At 39.6% G+C, this 22,210-nt stretch overlaps 1 protein-coding gene and 1 long non-coding RNA gene across 2 annotated transcripts in view; both read left to right on the top strand.

Moving 5' to 3' along the window:
* LOC119656678 (death-associated protein kinase related) overlaps positions 1-22,210 on the top strand; it is a 202,887-nt gene that overhangs the window by 63,002 nt on the left and 117,675 nt on the right. The window lies entirely within an intron of this gene.
* Positions 19,568-20,022, top strand: LOC119656679. The gene is made up of 2 exons (XR_005250071.1): positions 19,568-19,791; positions 19,867-20,022. It is a non-coding gene; the product is annotated as an uncharacterized LOC119656679 (long non-coding RNA).

Consider the following 22,210-nt stretch of genomic DNA (forward strand, 5'->3'; position numbering starts at 1 on the left):
AGGAGGCTGCCACTTTATGGTGCCTTGGCTCCGAAATACCTTCCTTACTGATATCTGTACAAATAAAGTTAATAATAGTGTATTACTATGATTTTTAGTAATTGGCTGCAAAACCCCCCTTAAGTTCATGCTAACACCACGAAATATAGGGTATAACATAGAGCATGATCTCACAAAGTTTGATGGAAATCGCACTATTACTAACAAAGTTATAATACGTCAAAGTTGTTGCTTCTTTGCAAATTCAAGACTATGAATGTCAATATCATCCGAAAGTGGATAATCTCACATGATATATGCATATATTACGTGCTACGTACTAAGAAATACACAAAACCTTTTGTACCTGAAGCGTTCAACTTCCGGTTTCCCGACTTGCTTATAAAAGAAAATGCACGCATTCCGGCTCCGTCTATGGTTTGTACTTTTTTGCGCTGAAGCCTGACTAGAAGTTTCCTAATTCGTATTGCGAACGTTGTGTCCTTCCTAATTCTTCTGGTTGTTTAATTATTAATATGAGTTCAGCCGTAGCTGAACGGTTTGGAGTACCCTGTTCAACGTTAATGACAATTTTGAAAAAGAGAGATGCCTTGTTGGCAGCAAGTGGGAACGGCAGAAGTCCGCTGTGTACCAAAAATGAAAAGATTGTTGACTGAAGTGGTTTCAAAGTGCATCCATTATTGGCTCACTTTTGACATAAAAATCCAAGCCATTTGCAACGAAATTAGGAATAAAAAATTGCGAAGCTAATAAAAGACGCTCAATTTTTTTTAATGCTAGAAGGGATAATATCAATTTTAAAATACCTGCGAAGAGTCTGATGAGTTAGTTGCCTTTGCTCTGGATGAAATCTCAAGGCATATAATTCTGCAACTTGGGTGTTTACTCACGGCTAAGGGCCCGTGGACCACAAACAGTGGAAGTAAGTTGCTTCCCAAGTGGTAATGTCCGCCATCCAGTGGATGGATTGTAAGCACTGAAACAGGAAGCAACTGGCTCCCGAAATATCGATATATGCTAATAAGAGCAATAGGGTTATCTCAATAAAAAACAATCTTTTTATTTAGTGGAAACATAGCACAACCAAAAAGTTCGACGCCACTAACTAGAGGAAGGTTTTTCTTCATTGCATGGTAACTAGTGATGAAATGGAAGAAAGTCATGGATACTGCGAAGAATATGCTGGCTATTTGGTGGGATCAGGCTGATGTTATTTATTATGAGCTGTTGCAACCCAACGACATCACTACTAGGGAAAGGTATCGATTTCAATTGATGCGATTGAACCGAGCCACAATGCGAAGAAAACGTACGAAAAATTGATTCTACAGAATAACAACGCTGAGCCTCACGTTGCAAAAACCAGTAAGATTTATCTGTAAAAGCTAAAATCGGAAGTCCTACCCCATGCACGATATTCCTCAGATATTACCCCATCCGATTATTGCTTTTCCGTTCAATAGGACATGGTGTGACTGATCAGGAGTTCCGCTCTTATGCAGGCATCGATTCGTGGATAGCATCAAAAGTAGAACACTTTTACCGTAACGGTAATTGAGCTCTGGTACAAAGATCTGAAAAAGTTGTAGCTAGCGATGGACAATAGTTGAATTCTATGAATTTGTTACCATTTTTTTATAAAAAAGTTGCATTTTCAGAAAAAGAAAAACAATAAGAACTTATCTACGCATTCTGATTCGGAGACGGTTATAGCAATTGACACCAAATTTAGTGAAAAAGTGGGAACTTTGAACCCTCAAACATACAGTGAGTTTCATCATTCTACGTGGAATTTAATGGAGGTCCCCTTACATACAAAAGGGGGGTGTACATTTTTTTTTCACCAAATATATTCATGTGAAATCAAAGGTGTCGATTAATACTTTCCGAAACCGGCCTTAGTTTTGACATCTGTAGGAAAGGTGGGGAGTGCGGGGGTCGAAATTGATCATATCTTTAACGGACCCATTCAGTGCAGTAATGTAGGCTATCACCGAGCATTATCCTACCAAGTTTGGTGAGAATCACACTATTACCAACAAAGTTATAATAGGTCAAAGTTGTCGTCTCTTTGCAAGTTCAAGACTGAATGTCGATATCACCCGAAAGTGAATACTTTCAGATAATATATGCATATATTACGTGCTACGTACTAATGGGGCAAATTCACACTCAAATGTCTTTATATAAGAAATACACAAAACCTTTCATACCTAAAGCGTCCAGCTCTCGGTTTTTCGACTTGTTTGATAACTGCTCCGTACAGAATGACGTTCCTCATCTCACAAATGTAAAGTCCGTCTTCTGCCACTCAATACCGATGTCAAAACTCTGGTTCTTCGATCACTCTGATATTAAGCATAGAAAAGAAAAAAAAATCGAGCAAATGGTAGACTCAGTGGATGAAGGACGGGAGCCCCAGATATCTTATTTAAAACAATGAAGGTTCTGTGGTTTTCAAAAACGAGCGAGAGCCAGAAATTGCAAGTATGGTTCAGAGGCATTAGGATCGACTGCTGAATGGAACCTTTTTGCGCATCACAATAAAGAGAAAAATACAGTTGCAATTATGGACACTATCACGATAAATGAGAATATTGCGGTTGCGGAAATGTTTTCTGATGGAACTATTAATGATGAACAAGAGCCCGTCCAACCAATATTTTGCAAACAAGCGAGAGCTTATCTAAACGGCTTACGTCATTTCTTAGCAATACATAATATGGGCGATGACGTTTTCTAGGCTCTTTACACACTCAACGTAGCAGTTGATAATGTCGGAGAACGAATTTAAGTCAAAAGCAAGATTAATTTTTTTTGTAAGAATCATTAAATATAATCACAAGTGTACTCGCATATGACCTTTTCTTTTCGTAAAATTAATTAACTGTCCATAATTTGTATTTTTCCTGTGAGTTTTCCAAAATTCGTACAAAACGGCTGGAGCCTTGAGCGACAAATTATCGAGCTTTCCTGGCGAAGGTGAGGACGATCTTCTGTAAAAAAAATCTTGAAATTGAAAATGATAGCGGATAATTAAAGGTGTGTTTTCCATTGCAATCTTTAGTTCAACACTGATCTAATTCCCGCTTGAGCCAATAATCACCTTCAATGGGTCCCAATAAACTGCAATTGTGATATTCTTCGGAATAATGTTGGAGTGGATGCATCTTAGAGAACTTCAGCTTTTGACATGTTACTTCTCCTTTACAGCCCGCCCTTTCGTCGAAAGAACTGTACTCGCTATTGATCCTAAATTTTGACCGATTTAATATCGTTGTTAACGAAAGGTTTGACTATGATTTATACAGCCTTTTAAGCGATGTAACCCCTTCTCACCCATCCTGAAACAAATTTAAGCAAGCCGGAAATTGCTTCAGGCGTGAAAGGTTTTTTGATTTTTTTTATGCAAGAATATCTGAGTGCTCGACGTTTGCAGTATATCTGCCTATATTTGAAATAAGACTATTAATTTTAACGTGTGGCATTTTACCTGCATTTGGTGTCTTAGGATGCTGTAAATTTATGCAAGACGGACAACATTGATTTACTATAAGCTGATCAATAATAGTAGGATTTCTATCAAACTTTCTAGTATGATGCTTTATATTGTGCACAATTTTGTACTTCTCTAAAAGCTAGTTTGTACCATCAAAAACTTCTGGCGTATGTATAGGCTTCTGTCCTCTTGATGAAAAAGAACAGCCTTTCTATCGCTTGCTTTAATCTCATCAGCTGTTGTTGTTAGGTAGAATTGAATGATGAAAATTGCTCATAGTGGGTAATTCCCTTCCAATCTCACTAAATACACACTACAGCAAAGCGAACCTTCTTGGCCATTAATTGACGCTTGGTATTCGATTGAGACAGCTTACCGCGATTGGACCATGGTTTTTTCCGCATTTGTTCATTTGTATTATTCATTTTCGATCACCAATTACCGGCCGATCCTAAAATAAAGCAATTTTGTTACGTGGCAACAAAGGTTCGCACTTATCAACTTTATATAAAAGAGTATTTTGCGCCAATTTTCTTGCACCTAGTTCCAACTTTTTCATCAAATTTCATATCAGTAGGTATAACGATTTTGGAAAATGTATGTGTGGCAAACAGATACAGTGAACAGATTTTAATAAGGTTTCGTTTTCTAGAAAACTTTAAAATGATATACTTTAGTCTTGGTCCGTGAGGGGGACTACCATTACCTGAGGACTTTGCTTTGTTTGCTGTTTTTTTAGACATTTACAATTGGCGTAAATGTTCTCGCGAGAAACCCAGGGAGATTTTCTATGGATTTAAAGCAGGAGGAGACTATGTTGACCATTCCAAAAGTGTCATCGGTAATTGCAGCAGTGGCATCTAAAACTGTCAATTCGATCGAAATAAAAATGTTTAAATGAAATATACAGTGGAAATGCATGATTTAAGTTTACGGTGGGCTTCCTAATCGTCCGAAAGGAGGCTTAGTTTTTTTTTCACATTGAATCTACTTGTCAGACTGCAAGCCATCTTCGTATTTTCTAAAATGATTTCCGGCTGAAATTGTGCCCAAAAATTAGTTTTGTTTAGATTTCTTTAGTGAATATCATGGACCTGTCCAGGAAAGTCTAGTTCTATATACGCATATATCTCCAGTTTACTCTATTGTTGGGTGTATTTTATATAGATCATTCGTTCCTGTTATATTATAATTTTTGCTCAGTTTGCTGATTCCGTTTCATTATCACCACCCTCCCATGCAAGCTAGTTAATTTGTTAGCAGTTTGGTTGTACTGGGTCTTATTAGGTATCTCTAGACAAGCATCAGCTTGATCCGGCAAGTCAGGTGCCAGGTACTGTAAAAATCGCAAACATAAACACAAACATCCGTGACAAAGAGGCCAAAAAGCAGACGCTCAACCAACTTGGGCTGTCAACAAATTGATTCCTTTGGTGAATTTTCTATCTCATCGTTTTTTTATAGAAAACGTCCATTAAAAAGACAATTCTAGCCAGGGTTATAATAGCACAATCGAAAGTTTCTTATATTAGACGCTTGCTGACTAGACTTTGCGAGACTTTGTCAATTAACCGGACCGGTTTCGAAAAATTTGTGGAAATATGCAGATGGGACTGGTCAACACATCAATTGTCTTAGACATGACTCATGACATGTGAAGAGAAATTTATTGTCTTTTCGGGTGTTTATGTGCTTTAAAAGTTCAGAGGTAGTCCCAAGCTGCAGAAATGAGAGAGCTAGTATCCCATATGAGTTAGGCGAATTCCAGCATAACTAACATTTTGAAAATCTTTAATGGGTAAATTGAACTTCTGGATTTAAACGTCAATCGATGTATCTTATTGGAAACTACTCGTTGCCCTGTTACGAACCAACTGATATTACCTAATTGTAGTTATAACATGACAAATGGTTGTGCAATCCATTTTATAAATTTATTCGAAAGCAATGGAAATAACTATTCCACAAAATCTCTATTCAATAACGCAATATTGGCAAATTATTGTGAAACTTTTTGTCGTTTGTCTAAAGTTAAAGTACGTTATCAATACTACACATAACTTAGAACTTTGACGATACAATCTTATCAGTAAATTGCTTGGTAATGACATTTCTAAAGAAAATAAATGTTATCTGATCAAGAAGGGTGTAACTGAGAATTTGCTATTAGATTATTGCACCACGATGTCTCATCTAAACGGCGTAGAATATGGAATTTTATAATATGGCAACAAGGGGGTCTTTTTAAACGAAAATCGCCATAAAGCATGTGGAGCAAAGAGCGTCAACTAGTTGATTCTAGGACAACCGAGATGTCGATAATCCTGGGATAATTGATTCTGCTAAAGCATAGCGGAAATGGAAGCATGCCTTATTAACTTGCAAAAATTAAACCGAGGCCAATTATTGTTGAAACTTCGCACTTAACTCTGTTCTCCAATCCTCTATCTGCTATTTGGTTCGATTTTCCTAGATTCATTCCTGGATCATCCATCCAAAAGCCGAAGCAAATAGTGAGTTCTTTTGAAGTACTGAAACTCCTTAGATTGTTGACAGCCGATGTCATTTGAGATTAATATAATTTGTTTGTTTATAAAACCTTTAAATTAAAAACTCACAAGGACAAAGCAACTACTTACAACATTTGCAGATTCGACTAAAGATAATTCCCGAAGTTATTAATATTGGTAAATTAGCTAAAAGCAAAGTCGCATTTCCACGAAAACTAGTCTCGGCCGCTTCAATTTGAACGATTGGTTTCCCGTAAGGCAGGCAGAACTATGAGGAGGATTTTACTTCAAAAAATAATAAATGTCTTTCTTCGATCATCTCGAGAAGGGCGGACCTATCGCTGAAAACCATTCTTTTCTTTCGCATAAAGTGGAGATAGCAAATGGCATAAAAGCGTTTATATGCATTTGGCTATGCAAATGGACTCGTCCGGTACTGGTCTATTCAAACCCCATCGTTAGTTTCAATGAGTCTAGAATCTCTTTGGACTCCATTTGTTTAACTAATTCAAAACTCTTTTAACCCTTTAAAAAAGACAACTAACGGGGGTACACAACGAGAGTAAGAGGCTGATGCGCTACCCTCTCAACCATGGCGACAGATGCTCATTTGATTGGATTAAGATTTCATACAGCACACGGTTTACTGGAAGATTTTGACAAAATTAATTTAGGAAAGGAATCGAAAATCTAGAGAAATGTTAGATAAAGGCTTTTTAGCTTTGGCGGACTCAGATTGGAAACTAGGTGCGAATTGGGTACGACTGCCGTCCTTGATATCAGATTACAAAGAAGAAGGTCTTCTAGAAAGACGTACGGTGGAGCAGTAGAGCACAAGTGTAGCCTTTTTGAAATGTCTTGGGGATAGCAGAAACCAATTACTCGTTGAAAATAGAATTGCCTGCATGAGTCATTCATAACGCCGTCCCTAATCATAGGCTTAATAAACAGAGTAAATTAAATTAAATCAGACGAGAACCACCCAAAAAACAACGACCATACAAAAATCATTTTGAATTAGATCCATTACAAACTTAGTAATTATTTCCTTCATTAGGAGCTCCCAGGAAAAAGAAGAAATTATGTATATCGTCTTGTGAAATTCCCTGATTGGCGAGCTTCCGTATAAAGGTAGCCCTTAGGATATCCTAGACAATTATGGCTATAACCGGGCAAGTAGCTGCGCCGAATTTGCTTCCAGGGTTCTTTTCCCTTATTTTATTGTCGCACAGGGTGCGCCAGTTTTTATGTTGGTATATAAACATCGAATAACTTAAAAAGAAAATGATTTCTATATATGGGGTATTTTTATTAAACTTGGTCCTTTACAATTTATTCGGACTAGTTTTTGAATACTACATCGACCAAGTGGCCGCCTTTATTGGTGAATACAAAATGTGACTTTTTTGCGGCGGTTTCCATTACCATGTCGAGCATCTCGTGTGGTATAGTGGTAATTTCAGCATGAATATTTGCTATGAGCTTTTCAATGGTCTGAGGGTTGCTGGTGTACACTTTGCTTTTCAAATTCTCCACAAAAAGAAGTCTGAAGGTGTCAAATCTAGAGACCTGGAAAGCTAGTCAATGTCGCCCCTCTTTGACTTCAGACTTCCAGGGAATTTTCATTGCAGAAACTGGATTGTTTGATTTGTGGACAGATATAATGAGTCAATACCCACCGACATCAATTCCATTGACTAGTTCGTTTTCTTTGAAAAAAAAATATGATCCAATGGTGGTTTTGACGCAAACGTTGATCCAGTCACGGTCGTGGAATGGCGTCTCGGGTAGATTCTCTGTCGCCAAAATGCGGCAATTTTACTTATGTATACCGCCAGAGTTTGAAATGGGTTCGTCGGGCATCAAAATTTGCTTCCAAAAATCGGATTCGGCGTCAACCATTCGACCGACTGTTTGGCCGTATTTCAAGGGTGGACGTGAACAAATGCAATGTTCTTCTTACTGGATAATTAAGTAGTTCAGTTACTCTTGCAGGTAGAACCCCCATAGTGTTCCAAACTACACTGATATCCTGTAAATTTGTCAGATTAGTTTTAAGAATCTAGTCTCAAATAGACCAAACCATGGTTGACAAATTGGGGTTGGAGATTTTGTGTTTATCTGAGTGTAATTATGCGATATTTTTAGCGATTAAATTATTTGAAATAATTAAAACTTGCTTTTTTCTATTCGCTGATTTATTGGTCTTGCAAACACCCGATATTTCGGGAACCACTGGTTCCCTTCATCAGAGCTAACAAGACAAGTGGTTCCCGAAATATAAAGCAAGTTTTGATTATTTTAAATGACTTTGTATTGCATTTGGCTAAGAAAGTCTGAAGCTTGTACATAGAGTGAACCTACAGATTCGGACTTTTGCTCGCGTGAAATATTAAAGTCGTATTTATGGAGAATCTACTTATCTGCAGCCCTTTTTAAGGTTTTGTGTAAAACACTTATGTGAAATCTAATCTTCGAAAGATGTCCCATTCCGGTATCTGCGCAAATAAATTTACTAATAGTACATTATCAGCTTTTAGAAATTGACTAAAAAACTCCCCTTAAGTTCATCCTAGGTGTACTAAACTTTGCACCGACTTAGAGGACATGGCACGTGTGCCAAGTTTCATGAAAATCCACCTATTAGTGTCAAAGTTATAGCAGTTCAAACTTATCAATTTCGTGCGAATTAACAGTACCCTAAGCCCTAAGTTGCTGACGTCATAATTAACGAGAATAATTGACATTCGAGTGAAATATTAAAATTCCATTCAAGAAGAATCTAATTCTCCCCAGCCTTTTTAAGGTTTTGTGTAAACACAAAACCTTATTAAAATCGGTTTACTGTCTGTCTGTCTGTCTGTCTGTCTGTCTGTCTGTCTGTCTGTCTGTCCGTCACACGCATTTTTCTCGGAGACGGTTGCAGCGATTGACACCAAATTTGGTGGAAAGCTGGGAACTGTGAACGCTCACACATACAGTGAATTACATCCTTTTACAACGAATTTAAAGGGGGGTCCCCATACATGCAAAAGGAGGGTGTAAATTTTTTTTTCATCAAATATAGTCATGTGGGGTATCAAATTAAAGGTCTCGGCCAGTACTTTTCGAAGCTGGTCTTAGTTTTTACATTTGTTGGAAAGGTGGGGAGTGCGGGTGGTTGAAAGTGACCATTCCTTTACGGGGGCCATTCTCAGAAACTACCCAACCGAAAAATCTGAAAAAAATTGAGAGGCTGCCACTATATAGTGCCTGGGCTCCGAAATACCTTCCACACTGATATCTGCATAAATAAAGTTAATAATAGTATATTACTATAATTTTTAGTAATTCGCTGCAGAACCCCCCTTAAATTCATGCTAGGACCACGAAATTTCGCAACAATATAGGGTATAATATAGAGCATGATCTTACCAAGTTTGGTGGAAATCGCACTATTACTAACAAAGTTATAATACGTCAAAGTTGTCGCTTCTTCGCAAATTCAAGACTATAAATGTCAATATCATCCGAAAGTGGATATTCCCACATAATATATGCATATATTACGTGCTGCGTACTAAGAAATACACAAAACCTTTCGTACCTGAAGCGTCCAGCTTCCGGTTTCCCGACTTGTTTATATTTGATGTAGATTACATTCTTGGCATTTGCTAATAATATTAAACTCAGTGTGAAGCGTATGAGGTTGACTATTATCAATACAGGGCTTTGCATCAAATGATTTATTTAAATCGCTTTCTAAGAAGTAGAGGGCAATGGAATTTTTAGCTATGCGACACGGAGCTGTCGTGCACTCATCGCTTCTCACATCTTTTTCTTCAGCGTTTGTCCCGTTCACAAGCGGGGTCGGCTCGTCGTGATCGGTTTCGTCATTTTATATTATCAAATGTCTGATCAGGATGTAATCGCAAGGCTTTTAAATCCCCATCCAGTGTATAAAGCCCCTGTTGTTTCGGCCGGTCTTTTGGTCGCTTCCTATCGACTTCGATCTTTAGACCAATCTTGGTAAGTGAATTCTCGTTAGCGCAAATTACGTGAACCATCGAAGACGCCTCTCTTGCAGTTTTTCCATGATCAGTGCAAACCCATATCGAGCGCGGATATTCTCATTTCAGACGTGATCAAAACGTGTCACGCCATTAGCCCAATGCAACATCTTCGTCCCCATTACGACAAGACGCCGTTCATTGTCGTTTATAGTCGGTCAACACTCAGAACTATTGAGTTGTGGAGTGCCACTTTATCCAGGTTGCGTTAATGTGTGATCAGCCAATGGAGAACTACGTTATGCTCCTCACATAGGGAAACACAAAACCTTTTATACCTGAAGCGTCAAGCTTCCGGCTTCCGGACTTGTGTTATAGTTCTGAGTGTAAATACATTTTTCTGTTACATTGTGTGGGGAATATATCGTTGTTATTTCTTATTTGGAAGTAAATTATATTTCATTACATTTCATTATCAGCAAGTGGATCGCAAATATATTCAGCAATATGTAGAGTAAAATGGCATGCTTGAATAAAATATATCTATAGTTTATGTGATTAAAAGAAAATGAAACCTTTTATTATTTGCGGGATTAAAATCTTCCAGTGGGACTTTATTGTATGTTGATGTTATCGCTACTGAAAAATGAACAATTTTCCTACTGTTAGGAAATCAACACCGCTCAGAAGTTCTCAAAATTAATGCTGAAAATATTTTTCTGCGTAACAGAAGCAAAACAATCATTTACTTCATATCAAAGTTATTCGCAAAAAGCGAAGATATCAGATGATTGATGTAAAATAAAACCTCTTGAATATTTGCATATGATTAAAGCTTTGTGAAAATATGCAAATGGTTTGAGTGGTAAATCATTATTTCAACATTTCATTTTTGATTAATGACCAAGTTCGCTTAATTGAACGATTTCCTTCATTCATCGACGAGTGCTCATTAAAACTTGGAAATATTCAATGTTTATTGAGTGGCCCTCTCAAATATCATCGTTTCATTATTTTGATTTATTTTCTAATATTGGATATTTGTACTTGAAAATGATGACAACTGTCTCTCTATCATTCAAGCGTTTTCCACTCCTGATTCGTTCGATTACGTTTCTATCATAATCAAAATATTATACGAGTAAAAAGCGAAATGTCATCGAGAGTGTTCAAATTTCTTCGTCCCCATCTCGATTGGGTTTATTTTCCTCCGTGCTCCATGCCATTCATCTTTTTGTCAACTTTCTTTCACCATACATCATATGGAGTACTGTGAGCGCAGATACACTCGGGTGTTAGCGACACCGTATCAGATACTTATTAGACTATAATAAATATCAAAGATCATCAAATGATTCATGAGTGGATGTGACTAGTGGCTACTGGTTGGGTCCATATAAGATACTAGCACTGGAGTATTACGACGCGATGGGATTGAGAGGCGACAGTCCCGGCGACAAAAACGTTCGTTCAATAAAATATGTATAATTGAAGATAATAAAAGAAAGTATGCAAAATATGCAGTAGCAGAAATAGGCAGTAAAAGTATTTTCTATATGGGGTCTAGAAAAAAACGAGAAATTTGTCTTACACTACATATTTAGAGAATGGAATCATTTGGTGTCAACTTACAACAGATTTTTTTATCTGAGTTCAGTATGATTTTGAATGACTCATTCTTTAGACCTAAAAGTACTTCCGGAAGCTAAAGAAAATTTCATTCTTCTCATTCTGCAATCATTTCCGAGGAAAATTAAGTTTTCAATAGAAGCAGCATCATCAGAAGTTTAATTTACGTCAAGACTTTGGATATAAAACGACACTTGGAATTGGAATCAGAATTGTTGATTTGAAAGAAGTGAAACTTCCTAAAAGATGTTTTCATCTGTCACGTATATAATAAAATAAGGAGATATGTTCCTAAAATAAAGGAAAATGGCGAATACTGTTATTACGAAAGTCAGATTACGAAATTACTAAAGCCACAGCAGAAAGTTGTCTTATCCTTCAAGAATGTCTCAATCATATAGTCATGGGGACGGTGATTTTGTGCGTATGTTGTTTGTCTAAACACGCTTGGCAGCCATATATCTCGTACCTAGATGAGGTGATCCCACCTTTCATTCTGGGCATGAATAGGAATGCAGTTTGCCCTACCGTGTCACACCAACATTGCCAAGCGCGGTAAGACGCACGGTACCCGGAGAGAAGTATTATTTGAAATCTTTCCCAAGAAAAACTTGTGTTGTCTGAATGTCCCGCCAAATATTTATATGTTCAAAAGCTCCAAAGACGTCAGTGATATGCACCTTACATGTGCGAATGTAGCAGGATATGCGTTTGGCCGACCATGGAAATTGTTGGATAGATGTAGTGCAAGTGACTACACCCTATTGCTATTCAATATGAATGTCAATGCGAGAGCTAATCTTTCAATTACGCCGATTCAATGTATTCGATGGAGGAGTTGATCGGCAACTGTTCCCTCTCCTTTCTATCTATCTATCTTCTGAGTACTGTCAATCAGCCTTGATGTTGATTACCTTAGGCTTGCTTATAAGCGAGGTGTCTCGTTTTATAAAATTTGCTCAGGAAGTTGAAAAAGAGTGGAGGTGATTCGTCGGTGACCATAGTGATGACTCGTCGAGAAGAGTCTAGCAAATATGCAGAACGAAAAGAAATCATGTCAGCCTATGTTGATATGGCGTCATATTGTTTGAGCTCATTTGGGCGATTTTTTCCGAAATCTTGGCTTTAGATGTCTTCTGACGATTGTGTTGAAGGCGTCGAAGAGGTTGTGAAATCGTCTGGCAGGCTACCTATGGGAGGGCTATTTAACTACATTTTGGAAGAGTGCGAGGGTGGCTGTACGGAGAAAGAAAAGAGTAATCTTTGCCGTACAGAGATATATTTGTTTTCATGAGGAAGATTATGGTGAAAACGAATATTTCCCATCTGGTGTCGAGTAGCAGTACGACTTCTAAACTGCAGGTCTGGCGGGAATCTTTTCAAGTTACAAATGCGTATTGGATCTCCTAAGTTAACCTTATGTCTTATATCGCGCGTCTTTGGTGTTAATGCATTGTCCAAGGTGTCAATAAGCATGTGTCAGTGAATATCGAGGTGGAACCTGATGGTGAATGGTCTCTTCGATAAGCTTACCCATTTGGTTGAATTTGTTGCTTATCTCCTTATTCTGAGGGCAAACACAGGATCTGAGCTTGAGCGGAGGTGCAATTGGTACATGCGTATTGTTAAAGCGAGATCAAAGGAAGTCGGCGTTTCGGTTTCAACCGAGGAAATTATCGTGAAGTTCCCAAATTGAATGAAGCGTATTTAAAATTCCGAAAAAAATGAAGTCTTTAGAGATTGCAGCGTATATGCTTGTATCCACACCCGATTAAACTGACTTACCCTATGTCCATGAGTGCTGCTAGATCCATATATGTAGGCCCCTTTGTTGCGCTTATGCCACTGGCCAATTATGTTTACCTCTGTTGTGTGAATGTGTAATAACGGGCCAGGAACTATTGAGTATTCCTCTTTTTAATTTAGGAGTAACCCGACATGATACGGCCTAATGGATCAGAAAGGATCGCACCTTTGCTGCACAATGATGCACACTACCCAGGCGGGTTGACTAGGGTGACTAAGAATGTTTGACGACAGTGCTACATATAAACGGCAAGGAAAATGAAACAAAAATAGTTAAGGTCGAGTCACATATGAGAGCGTTAAATGTGTCTCAGTCAGATTAAGCTTTATCTTAGACTTCAGGCTTGAGTTGGGCTAACTCTTGGCTGGCATGGTAGTTTGAATGAATTTCTTTTCTTGGTATCAGGAGATTAACTACATGTCCTCAATGTCTGTTCGATGTACTCTGACATCCACATTCTAGGCGAGGCGTTCATGTAGTGAACGGTATTATACGCCCGCGCTGTTTTTCAACGATGAAGAGAATTGTTTGTCGATGTCCCATCGTTAGCATGATGGGCGAATGATCATAGTGGCCGTAGTGTTTTGTGTTAGTGTTGGTTGTCCTGTGACGTCTTTTGTGTTGAGTCATATTCAGATCGATATGTTATTGATGGGAAGGCTTGATTGAGATTTTTCGTACTGAGTTGCTTCCAGTCAAACCATTGGGGAGTGCCATTCTACGTATTCAAGGAGGGCCCACCTGACCGGACCCTGAAGTGGGTCTTGCAAAGAAGCCTCACGGAGGTTATCTAATACCATGAGAATCGAAAAAGCACTTTCAGAACATATGTTCCTAGTTCCTCGCCTCTTTTTCTTTGGTCCCCTTATAAGAGATTTATAATAGTCGCAATTACGCCCAAATTCCGGGCATAGTTCTTTGTAGGTTCAGTGCGTTAAATTAGGGTTCACAATTCCGGGGTGCAACCCTTAGTTGCAGCAAAACTATTAGATAAGACTCACATCCGTTGGTCCAGATGCCAGGAACGCTTCCGAAATTGGGATCGCATTCAGATTCGGATTTATATATCATACATATTACTGCCTATCAGAAAGTGGTCAAGGTAAAAGTTCCTATTTTAAGTAAGCAGCATTGGTCTAAAATGGGAGAAGTTTCATGCAGCAAGACATGATGTCAGCCAGCAGTGTATCTGGTGGCTTTTCTTGCCGATATAGCAGTCCAACTAAGATGTATGTCTAACATTTAAATCCCACCATTAAAGACCGTTTGTCACTTAGGCGAGGCTGGTTCGCGCAGAAAGATGTGATGATGGACAGATCGGTCGGACAATAGATGGAAACGACGTAAACGCAACCGAAGTTTCGATAAAGGCGATAGTTATCTCGAGGTATTTAAGTGCATTAGCAGGTGAGGAACTCGTTGAATACTATATTGCAATACTGTGGTGTCTATCAATTCGAACGAGATTAATAAAATTAATTTTGAAATGGCTTGAGTTCACCGAGGAGCATTTCGAATTCTTGTACTTCTCAAATATAACCTTCATTCATGGCGAACTTTGAAACACTGGTCAAATTTGCATGACTTTACGTTTACTTTTCTCGCCCAGAGTCTACATACTTTTAACTTTGACACATTCACAAAATATTTGCGCCACTCCAGCAAAGGACACTCATCTCTCACAGTTTCAAAAGCTTCGCGCATTACGTTTTTATGTGATATATAAGAAATATATAAAAAGTAAATAAAATTTTGAGTCTAGGATGGAAGGAAGGAGGTACGAGGCAATGTGGTTAGCATTGCGCTCGCCTGAAATTATTCGCAGTTGAGTCGACTGGTATCCGACGTTCAGTCAAATCCCTCTGCCACCAGTGAAATTTGAGCCGCGACCTTCCGCTACGAAATTTAGGAATAAATAGCCAACTTTTGCTTTGACTCTCCATTTATAATAACGGTGGTTCAATTCAGTTTGAGCCTTAGCCACTTAGCTCACAGATTGACAGTTGAGTTAATTTATATCTGACAATCAGCTTACGATACACAAACCCGTCTCTTTTTACCGAAGATTGTTCCAGAATCTGCGCATTTCTGGACAACATAGCCTCTAGAGGATGGCATTTGGTGGTAGAAGTCGCATTCTTTTTTATTAAGTGGCGAAAATTTAGTGAATCAGGAATTGAGGGATTACCTTCAGGTTGTTATACAAATACTGCATATTTAATAACAGCTTGAGCTTGTCAGGCTGTCTATTAGTTTTAGGGTACCTTTTCTTGAGTGTCCTTGGCTTATTATTTCCTAGCATTTAGAATTTGTCTGAATATTCGGGATCAGTTCATTGTTTTCGGTTGACATAAGAATTTATGATTAAGACCCCTATTGCAGATGTACTACCTAAAAGAAAAGCGGGAGGGGATTGAGATAGGTGTCTTAGTCAAGCAAGAAAAAATCCACAATATGCTCCGAGCCGCTGAATCGACCGTGGTCTGAGTGGGGGCGTGTTTGAACGTTGCGGTGAAAATTTTGGACAGGCAAGATGCATCGTTTTTTAAGCAGCTTCATTCAATTAAGTTTTGTGTGAAACTCAAGAAAAGCCCGACTGAGACTCATGGTATGAATCAAGAGGTTTATATAGAGTATGTGCAGGGGTGTTTGGGTGTCACAAGCAGTATAAATATATTCACGATGGGGTCGAAAATGAAGACCGCGGTGGCCAGCCTGTAACAACTTGATTAACGGCAATGGGCAGAAAGTTCATGTTTTGAACTCTTACCGTCCCCTGAGTATGCAATTAATAAAATAAAACTTATCGCATCCCGACACAAGAGTTGAACATGAGAAAATTATACGCAAAACTGGTGCCCAAAATTGTGACGGAACATCACGGTATGCAGTGGAATACATTTGAATGTTTGAGAAAAGGAGTAGCGTTAGAGTCCTGAATGGTACTCCAATCGGTTTGCAAATCTGAAAAAAGATCACATGAGCAGGCCACACAAGACAATAGCATGTTGATTGTCTTTTTCGTTGTGAAGAGTGTGGTCCGCAAGAAATTTCTACCCGCCGGATAGACTTATTCCCGGCAGTGCTTTGCCGTTTGAATGATCGGATCCACTAAACTCGTCCGGAGATCGCCGATGATAGTATCTCCCATCACGACAACGCGTCAAGTCCCATGTCGCTCATGGCTCGCGGGTTTTGGCCAAAAATACAATTGTAGCCTTGTTGCATCCTCCTATAGCCATGACGTTGCTTCCTTTGATTTTTTCTTGTTTTCCGAGATGAAAAAGAACATGAAACGGCAGCCTGGTAGAGATTCAGATCAATTCAATCAATTCAGAATAATAATAATGCCAATTCCTACTTTTGAAATCAATGCCGATACTTTTAAAATGAACCCTGGGGTAGGTGAATGCATTTACGCACATAGTGTTGAACTCCCCGGTCGGTACGTCGGCGGACTACCGACTAAACACCACCCGCTTAGAGAGCTAGCCTGGAACCGTTTGTTACATTACTTCGGGCTAGTCCCCGAACTCTCCCGCCTTGGTGAGCCTTCAAATCAAGGAATTTCTTTCACCAACGGGAGGGGAGAGAAAGAAGGGAACTGTCAGGTCAACGAACCCCCTGCCATCCGGCTCCTTAACCGGTCGAGCTCTATCTTCTTAGCAACGAGAAGGGCCTGGATGTAATTAGCAACACGGCTCCACTTGTCAGCACTCCTAAGGATCTCTTCGACAATGTCGTCTGGAGAGAGATTCTCTGCGTTTAAATGGAGCTGCTGACGAACCCCGTCGCACCTTCCACAAAAAAAATGGTGGTGTGCGTCGTCCACAACTCCATTGCAAAACACACAATCCGAAGATCGCGCCTTTCCAATCTTGTGCAGGTGAGACTGAAAACTTTCATGCCCACTTAAAAATTGGGTAAGGTAATAGTCAGTGGCACTATGCTTCCGATTCAGCCACGCACCTAAGTTGCCGATGAGCCGCGCAGTCCATCTGCCTCTAGTTTCATTTTGCGATAAGAGCTGCCACTTATCTAGATTGCATTGCCGTTCTTCTTGAGCAACCACCTCCCTTGGCTCATCTCCCTTGCGCTTGTATATGGCTTGATGCAAGAAGGGCAACGAGGATCACTCCCGCGATCACGGCTGGTTCAGAGATAGTGCGGTACGCAGACGCCACCCGCAAAGCTCTCTGTTTCTGTACTTGCGCGAAGCGTTTACGACATAGCTCCTTGTTAAGAGCGTCAGCCCATACCTCTGCGCCGTAGAGCAGGGCAGACTGCGTTGAACTCATCGGGAGACGTCGCCTGCTAAGTGTAGGACCCCAACGTTTGCCATTAGCCTACTTAACGCCGAAACTACAGCCTTGTTTGCCGCTGCTTTGATTTGCTCAAAAAAGCTCATCTTTGAGTCAAGAGTCAACCCGAGGTACTTTACCGCTGATTTTGACTCGATTATCGACTCGTCGAACGATATGGGACGCAGGGTCGGAATTCTCTTTTTAGTCAGGATGACTACTTCGGTTTTTTCCAATGCAAGGTTGAAACCATGAGTAGTCATAAATCCGCTTACCCGTCGCATCAATATGCCGAGTCTGCTGTGCGCTTGCTCGACAGCGCGTCCAGCAACAAGCGTCGCGATATCATTTGCATAGCCGACCAGGCGCGGCCGAGGATGGATCCCTGTGGTACCCCAGACGTGACCTCCCTCCTCCTTTGACCCTGTAGTGTTTCATAGAGCAGGGAGGGGTTCCTCAGATAGCTCCTCAATATCCGTAAGAGATAGTTCGGCACGTTGAAAGTATTGTCTAGTGAGCTTGACTATGATTAAGTTCATTTATTGTGTTACTATAAAAGCGATCTTCCTTCAAATTTCGGTATCGACCTGTTTTCCATTTCCTTCCCATTCAATCTTCTGTAGTCACTGGAGCAAACAAGCATCCGCCAAAAGCCCAAAATGATATTTACCATAACAATGATGTCGCGCAATTAGTCAGTTAAAGCACACAAAACAATAGAAATAATCCCACTAAGTACTTCCCCAAATTCATCGTCAATTTCTTTGAATAATTACTCGTTTGTTAGCTGCCTCCGCTTCTTTGAATCGCACATACCAAAACTAATCTTCAGCATCAGAAATGAAATTTTCCAAGATGATAAGAATGGGGTGAAGGCAAATGATTCACGTTAAATGAAATTCGTTCAACTGATCACCTTGGGGGTTTCTCTCTGTTCTACAGTTCTATCTAAGCTATCTTATCTCGTGCAGATACTTAGCGAGAGATGTTGCGAATTAATGAATTGTTCATGATTTTCACACCATGAACGCGAAATCTGGTCGCACATGGAGCGAAAAAGGCCTGGCTGGAGAGATGCTCGTTTGACGATCATATCAAAGAAGAGGAAACAGTTTTTTTGTGCACAGAGGGTACATTGAACGATATCGCTGTTGTTTGTGATGTTGCGATGTTTAGATAGTCGGGTGCCTATTACTGTGTTTGTTGTGAAAAGTATGCGGAAACAAAATACAAACTGCGAATACGATAATTTCCTTTTGATGGACGCCTTACTATTTTTTCTAGACCTTCAGAGGTAGAAAATGAGGAAATATCAGTTCCATCATATGAGAAGGAAGGTAATCTCCAATTATTGTTATTTCCAATCTTTTGAGAATTATGAATGCCGAATCCCACTCACCATATTATACAATTTTTGCGGATTATTGAGAAAATGTCCATTAATAATGATATTACCATAACTAGGAAGCTTTCCAGGTCAAATCCTATGCCCCTTAGCTGGAAAAACTGTAGTTGCAGTATTTACACACCGCGGGAGGAGGAAACCTTGCTTGCAGCCAACAGCAAGCCTACACATGCCTCAGATCTAAACGTAGCCTTCTTCACAATTGACCTCACAATTCCTGCGGAGCCACATTAACGCCATTCACTCTATTCCATACAATGGGCATCAAGAGCACTTCCATTACGCAGCGAGATCATCTTATCATTTTCAGCTGGTGCGCGATTGATAGATGATAGCATTATTGAGCGCAACACGACTTTCATTTTCCCTCTATCGGGGCATAATGAAAATCTGCACATACAAATCTAAGTACTGGTCATTTGTTACAATAACTGCGAGCAACAATATTACGGCGTTTCGTATTTTTTTCCTTTTGATCCACCAGGCAACCAGTAGGAGGGTAACTTTCTCTCTCTTTGGGTATCTCGTCGGTGGCTGATAAGGAACCTCTTAAAAGTTTTACGGCAATTGTTGCCAAACTATCGGTTCAAATGGATATTTTCGAATTACTATAATCGCAATTCGCATTTATACTCGTAATAATAATGGTAGGTAAGTGAGTAGCGTTGCTTATTGCGGAGATGCTTGTGTAATTTTAATAATGTCAATTGTTATCAAAATTTGCAGCCGTTGCCGGATGGAATTCGCTGTTGTTGACAATTAATGGTGAATCAATGAATGTATATCTAATCGACTGCCATGGAGGTGGAGTTTCCTAGGAATATGATGGAAGACATTTTCTTTCGAGTGGGAATAATCAGCCAATAAAATTGATAAATTTAATGCTAGATTTCTTTTGATGTGTTGAACAACTGTTGCGTAACATTACGTGAAGACTTGAGTGAGGCGCAATAAGTAATGCAGCTAATGATTGTTTTAAATTGTACTTGATTGTTCTTAGAATTTTCAACAATTATTTGATGGATGTTATGAGCCCCCTTATCGCGCTAATTTCCCATTCTCCTAACAAAGCATTTAGGAATTCTTCAACGCCACGCATGATGGGAATGACATGATTTTACGTTGTGTTCAAAGGTGACTCCCTATACATGTAAGATGGAATTGCATTGTTTTTTGTCTGTCTATGGTCATGCGGGATATAAGATACGCGGTCTGGTTAGTTACTCTCTCAATTATGTGTTTAATTTTAGTTAATTTAGCGGGGGGAATCGCAGCTCCAAGCACTCAGGCCTTTTGTTAGGCCCATTGCACTATCACCGGGGGTCGCCTATTCAATGGCCTCTTGCTTGCAGATTTCGTAGTCTTTTACCAATCTGAGAATATCTCCCAGAGCTAGAAAGTGCGCAGATTCTTCGTTGAAGAAAGTCTTATCGAGTTATCTGTGTCTGACAAAGGTGGCGGGCAGCTGTATATAAAGTGCAGGCCTCACATTGGTTGTATATAGCCGAGTCCACGACCCCATTTTTGTCAATGTGCTGGTTTAAGAAGCAATGTCTCGTAAAAAGCCATACTAAGCTTTTCATGTCCCACTTCTTAAGGGGCCACGAAAAAGCCGCTCTAGTGACTCAGGATCCTATTACAAAGTTTTTTCGTCTGCCGACAGGGGTTCAGATTTCTCGATTTGGTTGCTTGAATCCTTTTAATATCACCATTCAGACCCAGTGGATGGTCAGATTACAAAAGCCTGCTCTGGCCCCGCCATTGTAGATCCAGACCCTTCGGGAACCAGCCTGTCAGCTTAATCTTTACCAGTGATATTCGGTGCCAACTCTATACCAACTGACTTGATGTATCGTCGCTGTTTAGTGTTGATAACACTGTCTGACTGCCGGAACAGATTCGAATGGTGAGGCCCTACCATTTTATCGCGAACATTCTTCTGCTGCCAATGACATGGCATATATTTGCGCTTGAAATATGGCCGTCGTTTTTCCGAGAGATCGGGGCAGTCTCATAATCGGGTGTCCCGAGAATACTCCTACGCTCGATCCGTCTTCCACGACTGACCCTTCAATGAAGGTTATTAGGTGTGTAAACTCAAAAGCCTCATGGCCATTTATCGACCATTCTTCTCTTTTGGTGATTATGACGAAATATGTCTTTTCGAAGACGAAACTGGAAACTGTATGATCAACAGGCATAAGAGTCCCTTGCCCTGGATGAAAACGGCAGTCATTTTTTTGGACGAAACTAGATCTTGTGTATGCTTTTCCATCCCATACATCACATACACGACGCACCAAAGTAAGTGCGCGAAATTGTTCACGTGCAAGTGATTGGAAAACGACGACATGTGCGACCCCTAAGGAATCTGCCTAATCAGGAGGTCCACCAAATTATAATTGCTCAAAATAATGTGTTGCCGTTGCTCAAATGGAATCAGGGCATTTATCAATAATCCTCGCAGCCTAAGAAGGGCACTATTTTCCTCCACGAGATGTTTGACATGCTCAAACAATGAAGTTTTTCCATGGATTGCTCCTGCTTCCTCATCTGCTTCCCAAATAGCTCCATTTGCTATCATTCATGAATTCATGAAAAAGTGGCCACTAAAGTCTGAATTAACGAGAATCGGAAACTACATTCAACAGCAACAATCTACTCTCCCTGATGTAGCCCATCTACCATGAGAACAAGTCGGGAAACCGGAAGCTGGACGCTTCAGGTACGAAAGGTTTTGTGTATTTCTTAGTACGTAGCACGTAATATATCCATATATTATGTGAGAGTATCCACTTTCGGGTGATATTGATATTCATAGTCTTCAATTTTCAAAGAAGCAACAAATTTGAGGTATTATAACTTTGTTAGCAATAGTGCAATTTCCATCAAACTTGGTAAGATCATGTTCTATATTATAGCCTATAAGGGGGGTTTCTGACCAATTACAAAAAATTGTAGTAATATACTATTATTAACTTTATTTAAACAGATATCGGCATGGAAGGTATTTTGGAGCCCAGGCACCATATAGTGGCAGCCTCCTGATTTTTTTCAGATTTTTCGGTTT

Source organism: Hermetia illucens, chromosome 5, assembly GCF_905115235.1.
Source record: "Hermetia illucens chromosome 5, iHerIll2.2.curated.20191125, whole genome shotgun sequence".
NCBI lineage: Eukaryota > Metazoa > Arthropoda > Insecta > Diptera > Stratiomyidae > Hermetia > Hermetia illucens.